The sequence below is a fragment of the Ambystoma mexicanum genome, chromosome 1q (assembly GCF_040938575.1).
Source record: "Ambystoma mexicanum isolate Mex_15411 chromosome 1q, UKY_AmexF1_1, whole genome shotgun sequence".
Taxonomy (NCBI): domain Eukaryota; kingdom Metazoa; phylum Chordata; class Amphibia; order Caudata; family Ambystomatidae; genus Ambystoma; species Ambystoma mexicanum.
In genome coordinates, this window is record NC_090922.1 from 1,277,241,815 (window position 1) to 1,277,262,846 (window position 21,032).

Here is a 21,032-nt window from a genome sequence, read left to right on the forward strand (position 1 = left end):
ATTGGACCACTCAATCGTCTCTTCATACTGACACAGCATTAGTCATTGTGATGATCATACAATATTCTGTGATGTATTTCGGTAAGCCCAATTCTATAGGCCCCCATCTCAGTCCTCTGGAGGATTTGATGGAATCGACGGGTGCATCTGTATTACTAGTATAAGTATGGTGACCAATGCAGTGGCATAATATATATTTTCTAGAAAGTGAAAAGTTGGATAGATTAATGTAGCATATTGTTGTGGATAAGAAGGTTCTTAATTGGCAGAAGTTCTGTTTTCTTTTCTTTCTTATGAAACATGCTGGGCCAAATTTTAGGTAATTGTAATGAAACAGTTTTCAAGTGCGTTCTCCATCACTTGAGCCTGTCTCATCACTGCTCCACAGAGTCTCTCACAAACCTTTTGGCCTTAGTGAGATCCTGTTGGTTCTCCTCCTCAAATATCTCAAGTATATCTCCAAACTCTGGTCTGTGTCACAGAGCTGTCTCTTACAGGCTCTCATAAACTTTAAATTCATCAGATACTTTCATCAGCCTGTTGACCTTGTCAGGCAACTGTTCATCTCGAGTCATGACAAATAATACATAGCCTCACTAGCTTTTTCAATCCAAATTGAACCTTCTTGTCTTGCACTGTCAGGGCTTGTGTCAGGATATTCCCTATTTACCAGGCTACAAAATAAATCGACTGTGTTTATTGTATGAAATGATTTATTTTGTAAATAATGAAGAAAGAATGATGTATGTGTGTTCTTGTATATGCTTTTTTAACCTATTTGTTGGTACTGTGTTAGGTGCACCACACAGTAGTATAGGTGTTTCCCTGCATTTTATATGCAATGTGTGTTTGTTTATGCTTTCTTTTGGAATCCTATTTTCTCTTGATAATACATTTAAAACAAGTTTGTCATTTAGAGCATTAAAGCAAGACTTAATGCTTTTTCAGTTATTGATGTTTCTCTCCACACCATTTTTCTACACTGAAAAGGGAGGACATGCACTGAGGGAATATAAGTGTGAGGAATTCGACCATCTTCACGGGGAGAGAGCGCTTGCCTGGGCTTTTTTGATTTTTTTTGTATGGAAAGGAATGATGGGAGACCAACCTCTGAGGAAAGTGTGAGCTCATTCCAAACACAGTCTATCTGCTTCCCGCACAAAATGCATAGTCACATGTACACCGGGAAGACACAGCCTATAGGCGCGGTCTTCCCCTGTCATATTCAGCTGGAATCTGACAGCACCGGGTACATCAAAGCATCTCAAGGAGGGGGAAGGGAAGGCACACCTTCCTTCATCATGGGCAGCCTATTTTAAATATCAAAGGCCCCATGGATCTGATTTCCTTTATCCTCCGGCTGGTGGCAGTGCATTCTAATGCGAGATAATAGAAGCAAGCATGAAGGGGCTTGGTTGATGGAATAGACAACAGGAAAGGTGGGGCTAACACACCTTTGGTATGCAAATTGTCAACTTGAAGCTAGGTCCCACCCCTCGGTTTGAAAGGCAGTGAAATACATGTCTGGGTCCACTATTTGCCATGGGCAAACACCTGCAGAGCTGACCCCTTTCAGGGGGGAGAAGTATGTGTTTTGGCGAGACAAGACATCTGCTCCCAGCACAAACTTCAAGGGAACCCTGTGCTTTAATCAAGAGTCACAGATGGCTCAGTTAACCAGAGAGACACTTTGATCTACAACAGACAGGGAGATGGATGGAACTTCGGTATATGTTGTCTCCCCTGTGTCTGTCCTGTTGTAGAGCACTCTGGTCCTGGCCTTATGCATAACAGAAGATTGTTGGTGGGGACCCAGAATTTGTTTGTTAAGGTAGGCTTACCCTGCACCAATCCTTTGGGCCCATTTGGCATTCAAAGTGGCTGAATCCCTCACTTAGCAGATCATCGGAAGACTTTGGAAGGAGTAAGAAGAAGGACTCATTTGGACCCAAGCTGAAGGTACAGTCTACCTTACATCTTCTGCCAGTGAAGGAAGGTCAGGAGTTCCAAGAGGGAAGCAAGATCCCTCCCCTAATCATCTCCCAGGGAACAGAGGAAGGGAGATACCGGACTCAGAAGACCCGTCCAACAGCTCCAGAACCGGTACCCAGCCAGCACACAGAGTGCCCTGCTAGGTTCTGGTAGCAAGCTTCCTGGGTGGCAAGTGCCAGAGAGTATCTCAACTGAGGACAAGGCTTTTGCCTGCAGACACTCTCCTGAGTTTTGGGCCATCCGCCTTGAAAGGACACAAGATCTGCGAAGAAGCTAGGAGGATTGCCACACAAGCATCATCCAGCATCCATCTTTTAATGACATTTTCACAACAGGCCAGTCCTCGAACTGCATCCAGCTGCACCGCTGACTGTTGTCATGCCGCAGTCAACAGAGCATCCGACATTCTTGGCCCTGAGCCGCTGTGCCGGACAGCCTTCAGACGTCTGTCCATCCTCACTTGCCAAACTGTCTGCCGTCTGGCACGCAGCTGTCTCCCGCCACTAACTCTATCTCAAGGGTTGTGAAGTGCTCTGGAACTGCCTCGACGCTGTTGAGCACCATAAACTTCTTCAGCACCAGGTACATTGTGTTTCTGCCCTCCTGGTCCTTCTTTGAAGGCCCCTAGAGACAGTTACAACCATTTGTCTCCTTGGTACTGAAACCGAATAACCTTGAACTGTAAGACTGATTAATTTACCAGCTACCCTCCTGTCAGTATCAAGAGTGCCTCCCTTTTCCTTCATGAAACTGTCTGTCCTCTGTGTTCCTTTCCAGGGTGTTCATTTTTGTAGTGTGCTAGAACTGTATGTTGTAGCAATAATAAAGTAGAAATTTGTATACAGCATTGACTGGACAGTCGCTTTTATAATTGGGTAATAATTGTATTTTCACTGTGTTGCAACTAACTAACGATCCATGACCTTGCGGAGATAAGCCTGCGGTTCTGTCTACGTTACCAACAATTGGACATGGAGGTCTTATAATTTCCTTGTATTCCAATCTCTTTGGATCCCTTCTGGTGTACTAGAGGTGTGGGGTTGATTGATGGTTTAGAAACTGAAGTCCATCCCAGGACCCCTGGTGCCTCGGGAGTTTATTCGTCACACGCAGATCTTCACTGTGTTGACCTCCTATGTTCTGTCAGTTGTTTTCATTATATATTTGCATGAGATTTTCACACAGGTGTAAAGCAGATGAAGAAAAATGAATGGGTTCCTATGGAATCCAATTTGGTTCAGCACAAGCTGATTCCATAGAGATCCATTCATAGCTGCTGCTTTCAAATAATCATGTTCTGGTGGTATTTATGTTTTCAAAGGACAGAGAGTAAAATGAAAGAGTAAAAGATCACCTTGCTTTACTGTTTCCATTGACCTTTCACCTTGCAAGTGTTTGCAATTGCATGTAGGGGACGCAAAAGAATATAAGTGCAAATGTTTGTGGTCCCTTCCATGCAATGCATATGTCATGTAAAATCACCCAGTCAGTAGTTAGTTGTGGAAGTGTGAGGAACATACATGATGGCATATTTAGTTGTTCTATGGTCAAATTAAAAAACATATAATCTACAGGTCTTCCTTTGATAGTTTGGTGTATTTTACCTTTTGGCATTGTCTACATTTGGACACTTATATGATGTGTCCGAGGCTGCGCAATTTGAATTGATTTCGTATGTTTCAACTTCAAAATGGTACTTTTATATAAAATCACGTGTACTTTCTACGCAAGGGATCTTGAGTGAGTGAGTGAAGAATTTGAGTTTGATATAAGTAAGCAATGCTTCATCAATAGAGAGAAGTGTTAGTTAACGTCTGGCCTGTTGTTATCATGATTCCTGCCCCTCATGTCCCCAGCCCTCCAAGATGTCAGGCTGGAGCAAGGCCACGATCACCTACATGGCCCTCAAGGGCCTCACCATCCCTCCAAAGACCCACTTGGAGTCAGACTTGGCACTTGTGGCACCAGACTCACTCACTCCCATAGGATAACATTGGGAATTGGACTTGTAGTGCATTGATGGGGACAAGATGGATGCGCCCATACATTTCGATTCCCAGAACTGCATGTGCAGTCTAGTCTTTTGGGTTGCGTTCAGCCCAGAGACACCTGGGATATCCAGAGACTATTTAAGCCACGCCCAGGCTGAGAAACATGCTTTGTGTTTTCTGCACCTGCAGCGTGACACTCACCGTGTTCGGATCGGTCTACAGTAGGCCTGCATCTTTCTTCTGCGCTCTGCTCCTGCAAGAACAAGAACACCGTTAGGAACAGCCTTACCTTGCGGCGCTTCTGCCCATCATTCATCGCTCCTTCTGTTCTGCGGGCATCTTCGGCGGTGTCATTCCCATCCCGGGACGCCGCTTCCTAAGGAAAAGGGAAAAGAACAAAAAAAAGATATTAGTAAGCATTCAGCAAATCTTCGCTTATTTTTAAAGACTGTACGAGCTTCAGACGCTTAGCTGAATCCCAGCTGCTTTGGGGGAACTCTGTCTCCGGAACTTCTCATCCATCTGCAAGAGGGCAAAGACACTCCAGGTTAGCGTGGAAACATCTAGAGGCGCCGCATATCGTGCTTACTCACTGCATTTCTTCTTCATAACCGGCATCCACGCTGAAAACATCGCGGCACCTAAAAGACACAGAAAAAGAACTAAGTTCAATACAAATACGAAAGGGTTGCATCACGCTCTCACTCACCTTCAGCGCTACTCATCTCAGCAGAACATCGCCATCCCCGGACACCGCCCATCATCTAAGGAAGGAAAGGAACAAAGTTAGAGAACTGTTCAAAAGACTCATTATACTTACCTGTCGGACTCTTGCCAGTGAAGTAACTAGGCAGCAACGAGCCTGCATCAATCAACGCGCCCCTGCGCTGAAAGCAGGACGGAGAGCACACTTTCCAAGAAAACAAGGTGAGCTGTGGATCAAAGGGAAGGGTTGGACCCTGGGGAAGAAGAGGTTCAAGCACACAGAGACAATAGGGAGTTAAACTCTACCAATCCTGTGTTTCAGGCTCAGTCTCCAGTCTCCAGTCGAGTAGACTACAGGGAAGGGTTCGAGGTCATAAGAGGTCAGAACAGGCTGAGTGACGTCCCCGTGGATACCAGGTGACCGTTACAGAACACAAAGCCTCACATCAAAATCCACCTGGGCGTCAGGGAAATGTCAGAAACCGACCAGTTAGCCCACATGTTGGGGCAGCTATGTTCTGAAGTACATGCAGCCAGGCAGGAGACCAACACCCTGAGGAGAGAGCTGATAGTAGCCAAAGAACGCACTGATGATTTAAGCTGGCAACTTCTCCAGTCACAAGCAGGGCATGCACTATTGCCGGGAAGCGTGCCCTCGATGCCAGCACCATCAGCCAATCCCGTTCAATAACCCTTCCTGTGGCAGTTCCCTTGGCCTCGCCCGAACGATTTACGGGGATCCCAAGAGGTTTGCAACGTTCATGAACCAGTGCCGCCTGTAGTTCCTTTGTAGACCCGGGGCCTTTCCGAATGACCAATCACGAGTCGCTTTTGTGCTATCCTACCTGAGTGGTAGCGCTGCGGACTGGTCTGTACCCTTTGTGGCCCAAGACGATCCTTTGCTGCATGACTTCAGGGGCTTTCAGCAGGAGATTGAAAAGCTGTTCGCCCGTCGTACTCATGGGCAGGCATTAGACAACAAACTTCTGTCCCTACGCCAAGGGAATAAAGACCTATTAACATACATAGCCACGTTCAATAGACTCGTAGTTGAACCAGAATGGCCAGTGGAGAAGAGAGCCACGTTATTTCATCAGGGATTGCGGGGGCAGCTCAAGGATGTTCTCGCACAAGTAGTGAACCCCCCGAAAGACTGCTCAGAATTCATTGACCTTGTTGTTCAACTGGATCATAGGTTGCAGGACCGAAGAGCAGATCGAACCAGACCGGACCCTCGTTCAATGTATGTGTGTTCAAAGGACAATATTGCCCGCACAACGGAAGGTTCAGGAGAACCAATGCAAATTGGGGGGGTCAGATCCCACTTCACTAAAGCGTAAAGGGATAAAAGGAGACAGCAGCAGTTATGTCTGTACTGTGGAAGGTCAGGTCATTTCCTTAAAGAGTGCCCTGTGAAGCCACCGAGGAGGAAGGTAGGGGCCATGGACAAGGACGATACCATCAAGGAATCGGAAAACTCCCCAGCCCGGCAAGTGTAGGGGTCCACTTGTCGAGCGAAGAAAGTAAATCTGTGGTCTTCATCAATCACCAACAACCATCTCGGATGCACGCACTAAGTGCGTACATTGACAGTGGAGCCATTGGGAATTACATCGACCAGGACCTTGCGGCAAAGATGGGGCTTCCGTTACGCCCTAAATCAACTACCGACCTTGTTACCACTGTCGACGGCACGCAAATAGCTTCTGGTCCAGTATCCCAATGCACTGCAGCTTTACCCATTCTGTGCCAGGATGGACACCAACAATCTATAGTTTTCGACCTCATTAAGGCACCACAGTTCCTGTTGATTTTGGGAATGCCATGGTTGGTAGCTCACAATCCTCGAATCGATTGGCGAGCAAAAGAATTGGCCTTTCCCGAGACTTGCGCCCACACATTTTATCGCCAAGAGAAACAACCAATAGACACCAGAACCTCCACGCTTGCGACTGTGGCAATTGGCACACTACCAAGTGAATACCAGGACTTTCAAGATGTCTTTCAGAAATAACAGGCTAATACCCTGCCACCGCATAGACCATACGATTGCCAAATTGACCTGATACCTGGCGCACAAATCCCTTGTGGGCGAATTTACGCACTCACGGAACCAGAAAACCAGCACCTGAAGGCCTATCTTGACCAATACCTGGCCAACGGGTTCATCCGTCCCTCGAAGTCTCCAGCACCCATTCCTCTATTCTTCGTATCGAAAAAGGAGGGGGTCTTGAGAACGTGCATCGACTATCGCGCACTGAACCAGATTACGGTAAAAAAACTCTACCCCCTGCCACTTATCCCTGAATTGCTTGATCAAGTCAAAGATGCCCAAATCTACACAAAACCAGACCTGAGGGGGGCATATCACCTTGTTTGCATAACACAGGGGGACAAATGGAAAACTGCTTTTCGCACCAAATACGGCTTGTACAAATATCAAGTAATGCCCTTTGGCCTTTGCAACACACCTGCAGCATTTCAATACTTCATGAACGATGTCCTACGGGAATTGATTGATGTCTGTGCTCTAGTGTACATCGACGATATTCTAGTATATTCTGAATCAAAGCAGGACCACGTTAAACACGTCCGATCCGTATTGGAGAAACTCCGTCAACACCAGCACTACGCCAAGCTCGAAAAGTGTTCATTCCACGTCTCCCAGGTGGAATTCCTGGGCTTTATTCTCAGCCCGAATGGAATCCGAATGGATGTACACAAGGTAGATGCTATCCTGAACTGGCCATCCCCAAATTCATTCAAGGGGGTTCAAATTATGCTGGGTTTTGCAAACTTCTACCGCCGGTTCATTCCAGGATTTTCGCAAATCGTGCATCCCATCACGTCATTGATAAGGAAAAGCAACAAAAAGTTCCAATGGACAACAGAAGCCGAGGAAGCTTTCCAGGAACTCAAAGCAAGATTCACATCTGCCCCAATCTTACGCCACCCTCGCCCTGATCTCCCATACCTGGTGAAAACGGACACCTCAAGCATGGCTATGGGAGCCGTCCTCTCACAAAAGGACCCAGAAACGGGCCAGTTACACCCTGTTGCCTTCTGGTCGCGTAAATTCACACCCCCTGAACTCAAGCTATCACAGACAAAGAACTCTTGGCCATTAAGTCAGCCATTAAGGCATGGCAGCACTACATCTTGGGCGCCAGACACACAATCACCATAATAACTGACCACCGCAACCTCCAGTACCTAAAAACGGCTTAGGCCAAATCCTCATGACAACTACGTTGGGCTCTTTTTTTTGATGACTATGTGATTACATTTCGACCAGGGGTGAAAAACGGGGAGGCCGATGCCCTTTACCGTATGGGGGTGGAAGAGCAAGGGTATCAGACCCCTGACCCAGTAGCAATTATCCCGAGTGACAAGCTCCTAGGAATCACAGCAAACATAACTCAGAAAAAATTACATGAAGAAATCCATAACCTGATGAGTCTGGAGCAATTACAAGCATGCAGTGCACAAGGAGAACATTACATGATAAAAGATCAGTTGCCCTACTTCAGGAATCGTTTATTCTTACCAAACCAAGAACAACGAGAACAAGTCATGTCCGGTTATCATGATTCCTTGATCGAGGGCCACCCCGGAATCGCTAAAACCCTAGCCAAGGTAAAACGAAATTATTGGTGGCCCACGTGGCGTAAAGACATTATCCAATTTATCCTATCGTGTGGAGTGTGTGCTCAAAACAAGTCATCCAAGCAGAAACCGGCTGGGCAATTACAACCACTGGAAATCCCACCAGCACCCTGGCACACGTTGTCCCTCGATTTTATTACTGACTTACCACCCAGTCAAGGGTTTAACACTAATCTTGTGGTTGTGGACCTATTTTCAAAAATGGCACATTTCATTCCTCTTAAGGGGCTCCCAAATGCTTCCACTCTGGCAAAGATATTTCTTGAAGGCATCGTACGGCTCCATGGGTTTCCTTCCAATTTGGTCTCAGACCGAGGTACTCAATTTGTATCTAACTTCTGGAGAAAATGCTGCTCTATGGCCCAGATCGACATCCGGCTATCCACCAGTCACCATCCCCAAATGGATGATCAAACTGAGAGGACAAATCAGACGCTCGAGCAGTATCTGTGTTGCATGTTACACCAAACTGAAGAAAGCTGGTTTGACCTATTATGGATAGCTGAATATACTTATAATAATTCCCTACACACCAGCACTGGGCAGACACCCTTTTATGCCATGTATGGCTGGCACCCACGCACTTCTGAGTTGGACGTTCCTACAACCCTGGAAATGCCAGCAGTCAAAACCTTGCACACAACCATTTCTCAAACCTTTAAAAGGGCAGCTGAACACCTACTTCAAGCTAAGAATCACCAAAAGAAGTTTGCTGATCAACACGGAGCAAAGGCCCCCAACTACCAAGTGGGAGACAAAGTCTGGCTGGCGTCTAAACACGTGTCCATTAAAGGAACCCAAACTTTCCGTCAAAGATACCTGGGTCCATTCACTGTCAGCTCCGTGATAAATCCTGTGGCGGTCAAATTAGCTCTGCCGTGAAACATGCAGATTCATCCTGTGTTCCACGTGTCTCTCCTTAAACCTGTTCAACCTGGGACCCGGGTAGCAATGCCACCGCAGCCAGTAGTAGTCACCGGGGAGCCAGAATTCGAAGTTAAGGACATCCTGGATTCAAAGTAAGTCAGATACAAATTATACTACTTAGTAGACTGGAAGGGGTATGGTCCACAAGACAGGACATGGGAACCTTGTGAGTACATCCATGCACCTCGCTTGCTTAGACGATTTCATCAAAACAAACCAGGACCAGACAGAAGGGCCACCTTGAGAGGGGCCTTGGGGGGAGTGCTGTCATGATTCCTGCCCCTCATGTCCCCAGCCCTCCAAGATATCAGGCTGGAGCCAGGCCACAATCACCTACATGGCCCTCAAGGGCCTCTCAATCCCTCCAAAAACCCACTTGGAGTCAGACTTGGCGCTTGTGGCACCAGACTCACTCACTCCCATAGGATAACATTGGGGATTGGACTTGTAGTGCATTGATGGGGACAAGATGGATGCCCCACATATTTCGGTTCCCAGAACTGCATGTGCAGTCTAGTCTTTTGGGTGTGGTTCAGCCCAGAGACACCTGGGATATCCAGAGACTATTTAAGCCACGCCCAGGCTGAGAAACATGCTTTGTGTTTTCTGCACCTGCAGCGTGACACTCACCGTGTTAGGATCGGTCTCCAGTAGGCCTGCATCTTTCTTCTGCGCTCAGCTCCTGCAAGAACAAGAACACCGTTAGGAACAGCCTTACCTTGCGGCGCTTCTGCCCATCATTCATCGCTCCTTCTGTTCTGCGGGCATCTTCGGCGGTGTCATTCCCATCCCGGCACGCCGCTTCCTAAGGAAAAGGGAAAAGAACAAAAAAAAGCCATTAGTAAGCATTTAGCAAATCTTCGCTTATTCTTAAAGACTGTACGAGCTTCACACGCACCTGAATCCCAGCCGCTGGGAACTCTGTCTCTGGAACTTCTCATCCATCTGCAAGAGGGAAAAGACACTCCAAGTTAGCGTGGAAATATCTAGAGGCGCCGCATACCGCGCTTACTCACTGCATTTCTTCTTCATAACCGGCATCCACACTGAAAACGTCGCAGCACCTAAAAGACACAGAAAAAGAACTCAGTTCAATACAAATACGAAAGGGTCACATCACGCTTTCACGCACCTTCAGAGCTACTCATCTCAGCAGCACGTCGCCATCCCAGGACGCAGGCCATCATCTAAGGAAGGAAAGGAACGAAGTTAGAGAACTGTTCAAAAGACTCATTATACTTACCTGTCAGACTCTTGCCAGTGAAGTTACTAGGCAGCAACGAGCCTGCATCAATCAACGCGCCCCTGTGCTGAAAGCAGGATGTAGAGCACACTTTCCAAGAAAACAAGGTGAGCTGTGGATCAAAGGGAAGGGTTTGACCCCGGGGAAGAAGGGGTTCAAGCACACAGAGACAATAGGGAGTTAAACTCTACCAATCCTGTATTTCAGGCCCAGTCTCCAGTTGAGTAGACTCCAGGGAAGGGTTCGAGGTCATAAGAGGTCAGAACAGGCTGAATGACGTCCCCGTGGATACCAGGTGAGCGTTACAGTTATTGACAATAACTGGCTTTATGGCACCCAATGTCAATGCATGAGGTGTTTTCCCCAATGACCCACATCCCCACACCCTGGGTTGGCGCATTCTTCTCTGTGTCTCTTGCCAATGGATGACTGGGACTGAAGGAAAGGTGATAAGACAGCGGACAGAGAGGTGAATCCTTCCTTGATATGATCCCATTAATTAGATTTAGGTACCAGGTAGTCCTTTGTTGGAAATTCTAGACATATGATAGGAGTTTGAAATATACCACTTAGATTGTCCTCACATGCCAAACCTTAATGTGATTAAAGTTGTGTCCATTTTGGCTAAGAGCTGCTACATTGTTGGATCAGTCTGTTTTCTTTTTGTTGGTCACATGAATGGATGTGCTGAACTGCATGTTATTGAAAAGAGCAAAAACTAGAAGAAGGGAAAAACCTGAATAGCTGGAAAACTGTTGAGGAGAAAAGCTTGCAAGTTACTTAATCCCTGAATTGAGTAGAACCTATAAACAAGGAATGAGCTACCAGTGTGGCAGGGGCTACCATGAGGCAGATAAGCTAATATATACATATACATATATAAGTGAGAGTCCAAGAAGAGTTGGACCAGTGATGACAAGAAAGACAGTTCTGATGCAGACTCCGACACAGAAAAAATTTCAGAAATCAAGGCTAAAATGGCATAGGGGAAAGGAGAGACAAGGGCCACCATGAAAATAGTAAAGAAGAGGAGTGGAAGGAGCAGAGAGCCGGACATGAGTTGAAGAGTGAGGGTGCTATGAAAGAAACTGGTCTATGGTGTGAGAAGTCTATCAAAGTGCAGAGCAACGAGACAAGGAATGAGCCAATGTTGTTGCATGATGCGACATGCAATCTAAATATTCAGCAGCAGTTTAGGCAGTAATGAAGAGTAGTTTGAATTGCACACTGGCACATGGCACAAGGATCCAGCCACAGTCTATGAAGGCTTGAATGAGGAAAGAATCATTTGAGTTGCCCATCATCACATGAAATCTTAAGAACCCACATCAGTCTAAAATGGAATGAAAGAGTAAATAGTTATTTGAGTTGCATGTTGAAACACGTGCCCTACCATACTGAAACAGTCAAGGGAAGAAAATAACATTTGTGTTGCAAAATGATATGTATGGGTACGTATCCAGTGACAGTCCAAGAAGGGCTAACAGCATAACAAGTCGTATGAGTTGCATGCTAAAGAGTGACTGAGAGAGTAAAAAGTAGTTTTGAGTTAAAACCAAGGAGTGAAAGAACAAACAAGCTGGTGAGAAACATGTTGGCACAATTTTTCTAAACAGTCAACAACCTTATAAGAGAAACTTTGAGATCAAGAAACAGGCTAAGAGCAACTTAACAAGTAGGAGGGCATATGCATGTTCTGCTTAGTAATGTTTTTCTAAAGAAGAAATTGAAAACAACAGACACAGAGAAAGTGTTATGCTTTCTGAGAAAAGTACAAAATAATTAAGTGTCATGTATAAAGACATTGAGATGTCATTTGAATTGCATGTTGGAAAATCTGGCCAAATATCAAGTTCTGGTCTAACAAATACTCAAAGAGCAAATAGTTATTGAAACCTCATTTTAGAAAAAGGTGTACACAGAACCAACCACCTACTATGAAAGGTAGTATACCATTTGAACTGCAAGCAGGAATCAAGAATCCCAAGACCATACATCAATCCAGGAAAGATTCAAAGAACTAATAATACTTCGACAAAAGAGTGTGGAAAGTGTGCTAAAGGAAGTTGTATAAATTAGAGGAAAAAATCTAGGCGACTACAACCTTTTAAGATTAAAGCTATTAAGAAATGTCATGGATCCTTGAGGACAGAGGAACAGAACAGTACCTGAGAAGGAAGCAGTACCTGAGAAGGAAGGTGGGAGGCCAAGGTGGTTCCAGAGATCTCAAATTGTAGTGAAGGCAGAAGAGTTAAAAAATCCACTGAAGTGAAATGAAAAGAAATATGTTTTTATTGTCATACAGGATAATGTCATTTTTTGATGTAAGAAATATGCCAAACCATCTGGTCTGGCACAATCCAAGGATAAAGGGAACCCAGGAGTGCGTATTGCAAGGGGAATCTGACAGGAAACTCCCTAGACAACAAATGTGATGAAAAAAGCCATTATTCTAATGATACCATCAAGTGATCATTCTCATCTACACATTCACCTGCTACTGCCTCGAGAAAGTGGTGAATGGAATCTTGATAAATCTAGGCCTTACTTGTTTCTCCGAGTTTTCAACGAAGAAGCATCCCTTTGGAAAAGGTTTGTGATATATGATATTATTATTATTATTATTATTATTATTATTATTATTATTGGATTTATTGAGCACAGACCTAGCTACAAGAAGCAACAGAGGTATACAACAATACAGATACACAACGGAGTGCATTACAGAGGTATACAAAAGTACAGATGCATAACGGAGCACAATTTCAGAGACAACAACAGAACAGATATACAGCATGGGTAGAATATAGAGGGGCACAGAGAAGGGGTACACCTGTACAGAGAGGCTGGAGGAGAGGGGTGCAAGGCATCTAGGTGGCATGGGGGCGAAGTGATGGGCTGGTTGTTGAGGAAGAGAGACTCCTTGAAGAGATGGGTCTTAAGTTCTTTTCTGAATTGTAGAGGCATGCGGACGAGTCTGATGCTGATGAGAGGAGGGTCCATAGTATTAGGGCATAGGCAGAGAAGGCTTGTTTTCTGGTCCTTTCATTTTTGCAGCAGTAGATTTCAAGGATGCATGTGTCCTGGCTGGTGATGCTGAGGTTCTCCACAAGGTAAATGGGTGACTTGAGGCGGGCTGCCTTATAGATGATGCAGCAAGACTTGAAGGTGATTTGTGCGTGCAGTGGGAGCCAGTGAAGGTCGATGAGGACTGGGGTATGCGGTAGTATGTGCATAGACCCTTTATGAGGCATGCGGCCACATGTCAGACACTTGTCGGGGGCACAAGGGAAAACTGTGCTTATTTTTACCTTCACACATCTACCCAGAATCTGAGAAATACCAAGATTTTTGGTCTACACTGTCTAATGGGCCTTAACAATGGATTTTTCTTGAGACAACCGCCTACATGCTACACCTTTTAATTAGTGTGTTCTAGCTCAAAATATGCTTTATTCAGGAAATATACCAATAATGGAATTACCGCCACAATTCCTGTTGCCCCCAATAATATTACTACAAGGGTTGTGTGGAAGATAATGCACCATACTATTGTGCCTTTTCAATGTAGCCTCACTCTGTGCTTTGCTTATGCAGCTTGTGTGTCCTTCCTGTAGGGCATTGCGTCTGATCCTTTTCAACCTTATTGTGTGGTTCTTATTGTGCTGGTTCTGAATCTCCACTTGAGATCAGCTTTTCCATTTACTGGCACTCAATGGTGTCTGGGTATGTACTTATTTGTCAATCTTCTTTGACGTGCCTGCTGAAAGCACTTTCTTTTGGTCAAAACTGCAAAGTGATCTAGTTTGTGTCTATCCAGGGTGGTACCTTTAAAGATACATGTAATGTTAGAATGGGCTTAAACTTTACATTATTAAGTGAGATTATCATGCATCTTTGTAAAATTGATTAAATGCTTGTGTGACAGCAAGGTAGGCAATACCAGGTAACCAGAAATATGTCCCTCACACACTATTGAAATCATTTACTTGAACTGCACACTTCTTTAATGTCTAATGACAGGTAGGCTTCATGTGTTGCGTTTCACCCAGTGGTTTGCAAAAGGATATTACTGTCAAAGTGAGGAAATTATATCATGTCAGAGTTTGGAGTAAGATCATTATTATTGACAGACCTGTCGTCTGTTTCTATACGTTTTCTATTTGTTTTATTGTTATGGTTGAAATAAAATAAACACTATTCATCCTTTCAATAGAGTTATTGAGCAGTAAAAGAAAAACACAAACAAAGAGAGAAGAAAAGTTACATTGACAATTGCTTAGTGAAGGGATACAGCAATAATTTTTCACCAAACCACATTATATAGATACACAATTCCTAAAACAATCTATCTTAAATTTCCCATTATACACAGCTTAAAATGTTTAAAGATAATACATATTTTATCGCTGCTAAATTCACAGTTTGGCAATGACCCCATAAAACGTTTTCCTATAAAACATCTGTTGTTAAATAATCCTTAAAAACATATTGCAAAAACTATTTTCTTTGGGAAAGCAATTGTGGCCATAACACCAGCAGATGCTTCAATGTGTCTGGTTCCTCAACATTTTTACAGAATCGTCAACATCTTTCCTCATTAGACATGCTTGATCTAATTCCTAAAGCTTCTCTTTGAGGCCATAAATTAAAATGCAATCTTAAAAACAATACTCTAAATTTTAGCGATGGAAATTTTAACAAATAAAATGGCATTTTATTCATGGATATCAGGTTAAAATAGCATTATGTGAAAACCTCATATTTATTACATTCTTCCCAGGCAGTCACAAATCATAATGCCATAACTTCATATATGTGGATGATCCATCAAAATATTTAACTGTATGTCAGCTTTGGTCATAATATCTATACAAGATTGTTTCCATGCAAGCAGAGAACAATCCTCATTTGGTTCCAATAACAAAGCTATTGATGATAATACTGTATTCAGATTAGATGTGTGCAAAAGACATTTCCTATACAATTGAATCATTTGCCACTTGTACATAATGTTTAATGATGACAACCCATAGAATCGTATCAATAGTACTTGCATACATACTGGAAGAGAAATCAATTTCCTCCAAAACAGACCCTCCATTTTGTTCCATACCGGCACAAATTCCATTGTGTTGGTCTCTGCTCCATATATTATAGTAGGAACCGCCGCCTGCTTGTAACGTTGTACACATTATTTTGCTTAATAGAATCTATGTGTAATCAGCCGATGGGTAGCAGTTTTGGGAAGACTGTTCATTCCTCATCAGGGAGAAAATTATTTACAGTGGAAGCTAATTGGGGTTACGTGCTCTAGTTTCACAAAAATAGAACAGACCTGGTACACACAGCCTTCATGAACAATAATATCACATTTCAAATATCGCACTTCATGCCTGAGTTCTCCCACTTTGAAACAATTTAATAATATGTGATATTACACAAAGTAAATAGTAATCATTCTAGTACTGTTGAAATGTTGATGATCAGAGTTATCCCTACTGGGATGGAAACCTTTGACTGATGGTTGAATAGGTTTGAGGTGAATGCTTAACTGGTTTTGGCTAATATTAAATATTTTATTTTTCAGAATTAGATTTGATCAACCTTGCTTTGGGGTTTTTAGCCCTTTTTAGTTGCACACTAGTGTTGGATATTTAAATTGACAACATATAGGGCATTTAAACAACCCACCCCAATGCAAACATCACATAAGGAATGACCTGTATAAGAATGTTGAACATAAAATACTAATGTGAGTTTAATAGTTTCAAAATCCAACAATACCACCTATCTGGGACAGGAAAAAGAGGGCTCATTTTATATGGAATGGTGGACTAAAATGTGTGTAGAATGTTTACAATCATTGTACCACTCCAGGACATCTTCCAAATGTTTTGTATGTGTTATGAGAGAAAAGAGGGGCAATACGTGTCTGTCGGGGTAGTTTTCCCGGGGGCTGGCAGGGCCGTCCGGGGACCTCCGTGGTTGGGGAGGCCCCAACTCCTCACGCGTCCCAACAGAGTTTGAGGCAGACACAAGAGCAAAGAGTGTAACGCTCACCTGGTCACCACGGGGGCGCTGTTCTAGTCTGGATTGCTGTGGCCTCTTCTAGCGTGATGCGCAGGACCCGGAACACCGATTGGACAGGACCTCCAAATCGTGCTTGCCTGGCCCGTAGGAATATCCTTCTGCAGATGAGAAAGGGGATTAACAGTCTGCAGAATAGTGTGCTAGCTCCCCCCTTTCCCCCTTCCCCCTTCGTTCCTCTCTAACTTCCTCCAAACCCCGGTTTAAGCTCACCTTATGGTTTGGAAGGATGAACTCTCCATCCTGCTTCTGGTGCAGGGGCGCGTGTTCGTCCAGTTACTTCACTGGTTTTCAGAATGGCGCTGGCAAAATCCACTTGACTTTCCTGAGCGATGCGCCGTAAGTATGAAAGTTCAAAGTTCAAGTGAGGCCCCCTTTATGTTGTCTTTCTAACCTGTGATCTGTCCTTTATTTCAGGTGCAGAATGAAGGCGATGCGTCGAGGGGTTAAACTGCCGAGGTGAGTAGTGATGAGGGCGATCCCTCTAAATGTCCTTGTCATTCCCCAGAAATGTCTCTTGTCCTTTCCCCATAGGGGCCGGGGTACGGTACCTGCCAACGGGGCGGCACCGATCCGAAATGTGGAAGAAAAGCCGGTAAGTATTATGGCTGTTAATCAGGCTTTCCTTCTGTGTTCCTTCTGCTCACTTTTGTTTCTTCCTCTCTCCCCTAGGTGCAGAGATGTGGCGTCCGATGCCGACAGCCGCGATGGAGCCGGGAGATATCTCGAGGACAGGTGAGTGAAGTGTGGCGCTGCAGCGAGCAACGCAATGCTTTTAAATGGAAGTCTTTCTTCAGGGATGCTGGCGAGAAGATTCCGGATGCAGGTAAGAAGTTTGAAATAGTCCTTGGTTTTCACCTTTCTCTTCTCTTCCTTACTTGCAGGTCTTCCAGGTTCGAGGTGGGCGTGGCTGGAGTCGAGGAGCAGGAGCAGACATGGTGAGCGTTAAGCTGCAGGAAGCAGAACAACGCGAAGCATGAGCTGCTGTCTGGGCGTGGCTTAAATAGCCTCCAAAGAAGTCCCAGGTATGTATCGTTCCCCAACTAGGTATGTATCCTTCCCTGGCCACGCCCGAGTGAAAAAATAGTCCCTATGAAAAAATAGTCCCTTTCAGGTCTCAGGGAGGCCTGAAGCATGCAGCATGGTCTGCATCAGGTAAGTGCACAAAACACCTCCCTTTATGAGCCTGGCGCCTATGGCGCCAGGACTGATGTCCAACATGAGCCTGGCGCCAAAGGCGCCAGGACTGAGTCCAAAGAGCACCTATAAGGGGCCGCTGGGCTTTTACCCGAGGGCATGATGCCTGCTTCCGGGGGTGCTGGGCCTGGCCTGGTGCTCCGGGGGTAGGCATCATGACAGCACTCCCCCCCAAGGCCCCTCCCAAGGTCGTTCCTTCTGGAGGTTTCGGTTTGTTTGGGAAATTGCGATGGAACCTTTTTACCAGCCGAGGTGCATGTACGTGATCACTGGGTTCCCAAGACCTTTCCTGAGGCCCGTACCCTTTCCAAACAATTAGATAGAAAAGTTTTGATTTTAAGATCTTAGAATCCAAAATGTTCTTCACCTCGAATTCAGGCTCCCCATCTATCTGAATCGGTTCTGGTGGCTTTGTTAATCTGGTTCCTGGGTGCACTGGTTTCAAAAGTGACACATGAAAAACAGGGTGTATCTGTATGTTAGCTGGTAGATCGAGCTTGACTGCCACTGGGTTGATTATAGCTTTGATCGAGTAAGGGCCTAAATACCTTGGATTAAAAGTTCGAGGCCCCTTGAGTGATAGGTGTTTGGTAGCCAACCATGCTTGATCCCCTATTTGGTATGGAGGCGCCTCTCTTCGATGCAGATCCGCATTCTTTTTGTATTTCCCTTTCGCATGTTGCAAATGTGCAGTTGCATCCTTGAAGGCTTGAGTAATCGTAGAATGCAAATGGTCCACTGCGGGCATTTCAAGGCTCAGAGGTGAGTCCAAGTCTGAAGTACGAGGGTGATGTCCATATAGGGTATAAAAGGGGCTCTGACCAGTTCCAGAGTGTATCGAGGTATTGTATGCATATTCTGCCACCCATAAAATGTCCTTCCAATTACCCTCCGATTGGTGCAACATACATCGTAGATATTGTTCAAGGGTCTGGTTCGTTCTCTCCGTCTGACCATCGGTCTGTGGGTGGTGGCTGGTCGAGAGTCTTACGTCGATTTGTGCCAGTTGACAACACTTTTTCCAAAAATGAGAAATAAACTGGCTTCCCCGCTCGGAGACTGGTATGGACGGGAATCCATGCAAACGGATGATATTTTCGAGGAATTCTTTGGCAAGAACAAAGGCTGAAGGTAATCCTTTCAACGGAATGAAGTGGGCCATTTTGGAAAATAAATCCACCACGACCAGAATAGTATTGTAACCATTACAAGAGGGCAGGTCCGTGATAAAATCTAGTGACAGGGTGTGCCAAGGTGCTGGTGGAATGTCTAAGGGCTGAAGAAGACCAGAGGGTCTTGTCTTTTGACCTTTGTTTTGGGCACAAACTCCACAGGACATCACGAAAGATTTAATATCCTTTCGCCAAGAAGGCCACCAGAATTGTCGTTTAACCTTTTCCTCTGTTTTGGCAATGCCAGGATGTCCTTTCATCAGGGTATCATGATGACGGGAAATAACCAGTTCTTGCAATTCCTTTTCTGGCAAAAATAAGCGTCCTTGGAAGTAAGGTAAGCCATCCTTGACTGAAAAGTTAGGCCCCCTTTTGATCCAATCCTGCAAGGCTGAAGAGTCCAGGAATTGTTTCACTCATGCTTGAATGTCTTCAAGGGTTTGTAAAGTGGTTATCCCCAAAATTCTTTGTTCGGGAATTATCGGCACAGGTTTTGAGTTTGTGTCTATTTCTTCCATTCCAATTCGGGATACAGCGTCCGCCTTACCATTCTTATAGCCGGGGCGGTAGGTGATTACAAAATCGAACTCAGCAAAGAACAAAGCCCATCGGAGCTGTCGAGACGATTGAGCCTTGGCAGTTTTTAAATATTGTAAATTTCGGTGATCAGTGATCACGGTGATGGTATGCCGGGCGCCGAGGAGATAATGCCGCCAAGCCTTGAAGACAGACTTAATGGCTAATAGTTCCTTATCGGTGATCGCATAATTTATCTCCGGCGGCGAGAACTTTCTGGACCAAAATGCTACGGGGTGCAGTTGGTTAGTTTCAGGGTCTCTCTGAGACAGGACAGCTCCCATGGCTAAACTGGACGTGTCGGTTTCGACTATATATGGGAGATCGGGACGCGGGTGCTTCAAAATAGGTGCGGACGTGAACTTAGCTTTCAACTCCTGAAAGGCCTGTTCGGCTTCCTCGGTCCATTCAAAACGTTTATTTTTTCGCAAGAGTGCAGTGATGGGTTGCACCACACGTGAAAACTCCGGGATAAACCTGCGATAAAAGTTGGCAAAACCAAGCATGCTTTGGACACCTTTCACCGAACTAGGTGATGGCCATTTGAGGATGGCATCCACTTTCCGTGAATCCATTCGGACCCCTTTAGGTGTCAGGATGAATCCGAGAAACTCAACCTCGGTGGTATGGAAAACACATTTTTCCAGCTTGGCAAACAGTTTGTGCTGGCGCAGTTTCTCTAGGACGGCCCTGACATGCTTTCTGTGATCAGATTCCGAAGAGGAGTACACAAGAATGTCATCGATATACACGACAACACAGACATCGATGAGTTCCCGAAGGACATCGTTCATGAAGAATTGGAAGGCTGCAGGCGCGTTGCACAACCCGAAAGGCATCACCTGGTATTCAAATAGTCCATATTTTGTACGGAAGGCCGTTTTCTATTCGTCGCCTCCTTTTACTCGTACCAGATGATAAGCCCCCCGGAGATCTAACTTGGTGTATACGCAAGCGTCCTTCACCTGGTCAAGGAGTTCAGGGATCAGAGGCAGAGGGTAACGATTTTTAACAGTTATCTGGTTCAATGCGCGGTAATCAATACAAGTTCTAAGGTCACCTTCTTTTTTAGGCACGAAGAACAAAGCTGAGGATGCCGGGGACTTTGGCGGGTGAATGAAACCATTGGCGAGGTATTGATCTAACTATTGTCTCAAATGCAGATTCTCTGGTTCAGTAAGGGCGTAAATCCTGCTACAAGGGGGTTGTGCACCGGGCACCAGATCGATTTGGCAATCGTACGATCTGTGGGGAGGTAACGTGTTGGCCTGTTCCTTTTGGAAGACGTCCTGAAAGTCTTGGTACTCTGGAGGTAGTTGCACGGGGACAGAGGTTACTGATGCTAGATTAATCTTTGGATTTTCTGGGTAGCAGGTTTGTGCACAATCCGGGAAGGTTATTCTCTTCGCTCGCCAATCAATTCGAGGATTATGTGTCTCTAACCAAGGGATTCCGAGAATAAGCTGAAACTGT

At 45.1% G+C, this 21,032-nt stretch overlaps 1 protein-coding gene across 1 annotated transcript in view; it reads left to right on the forward strand.

The window, feature by feature from the left end:
* The window catches only part of C8B (complement C8 beta chain), a 457,407-nt gene that overhangs the window by 320,339 nt on the left and 116,036 nt on the right, over nucleotides 1-21,032 (forward strand). The gene's annotated exons all lie outside the window — the stretch shown is intronic.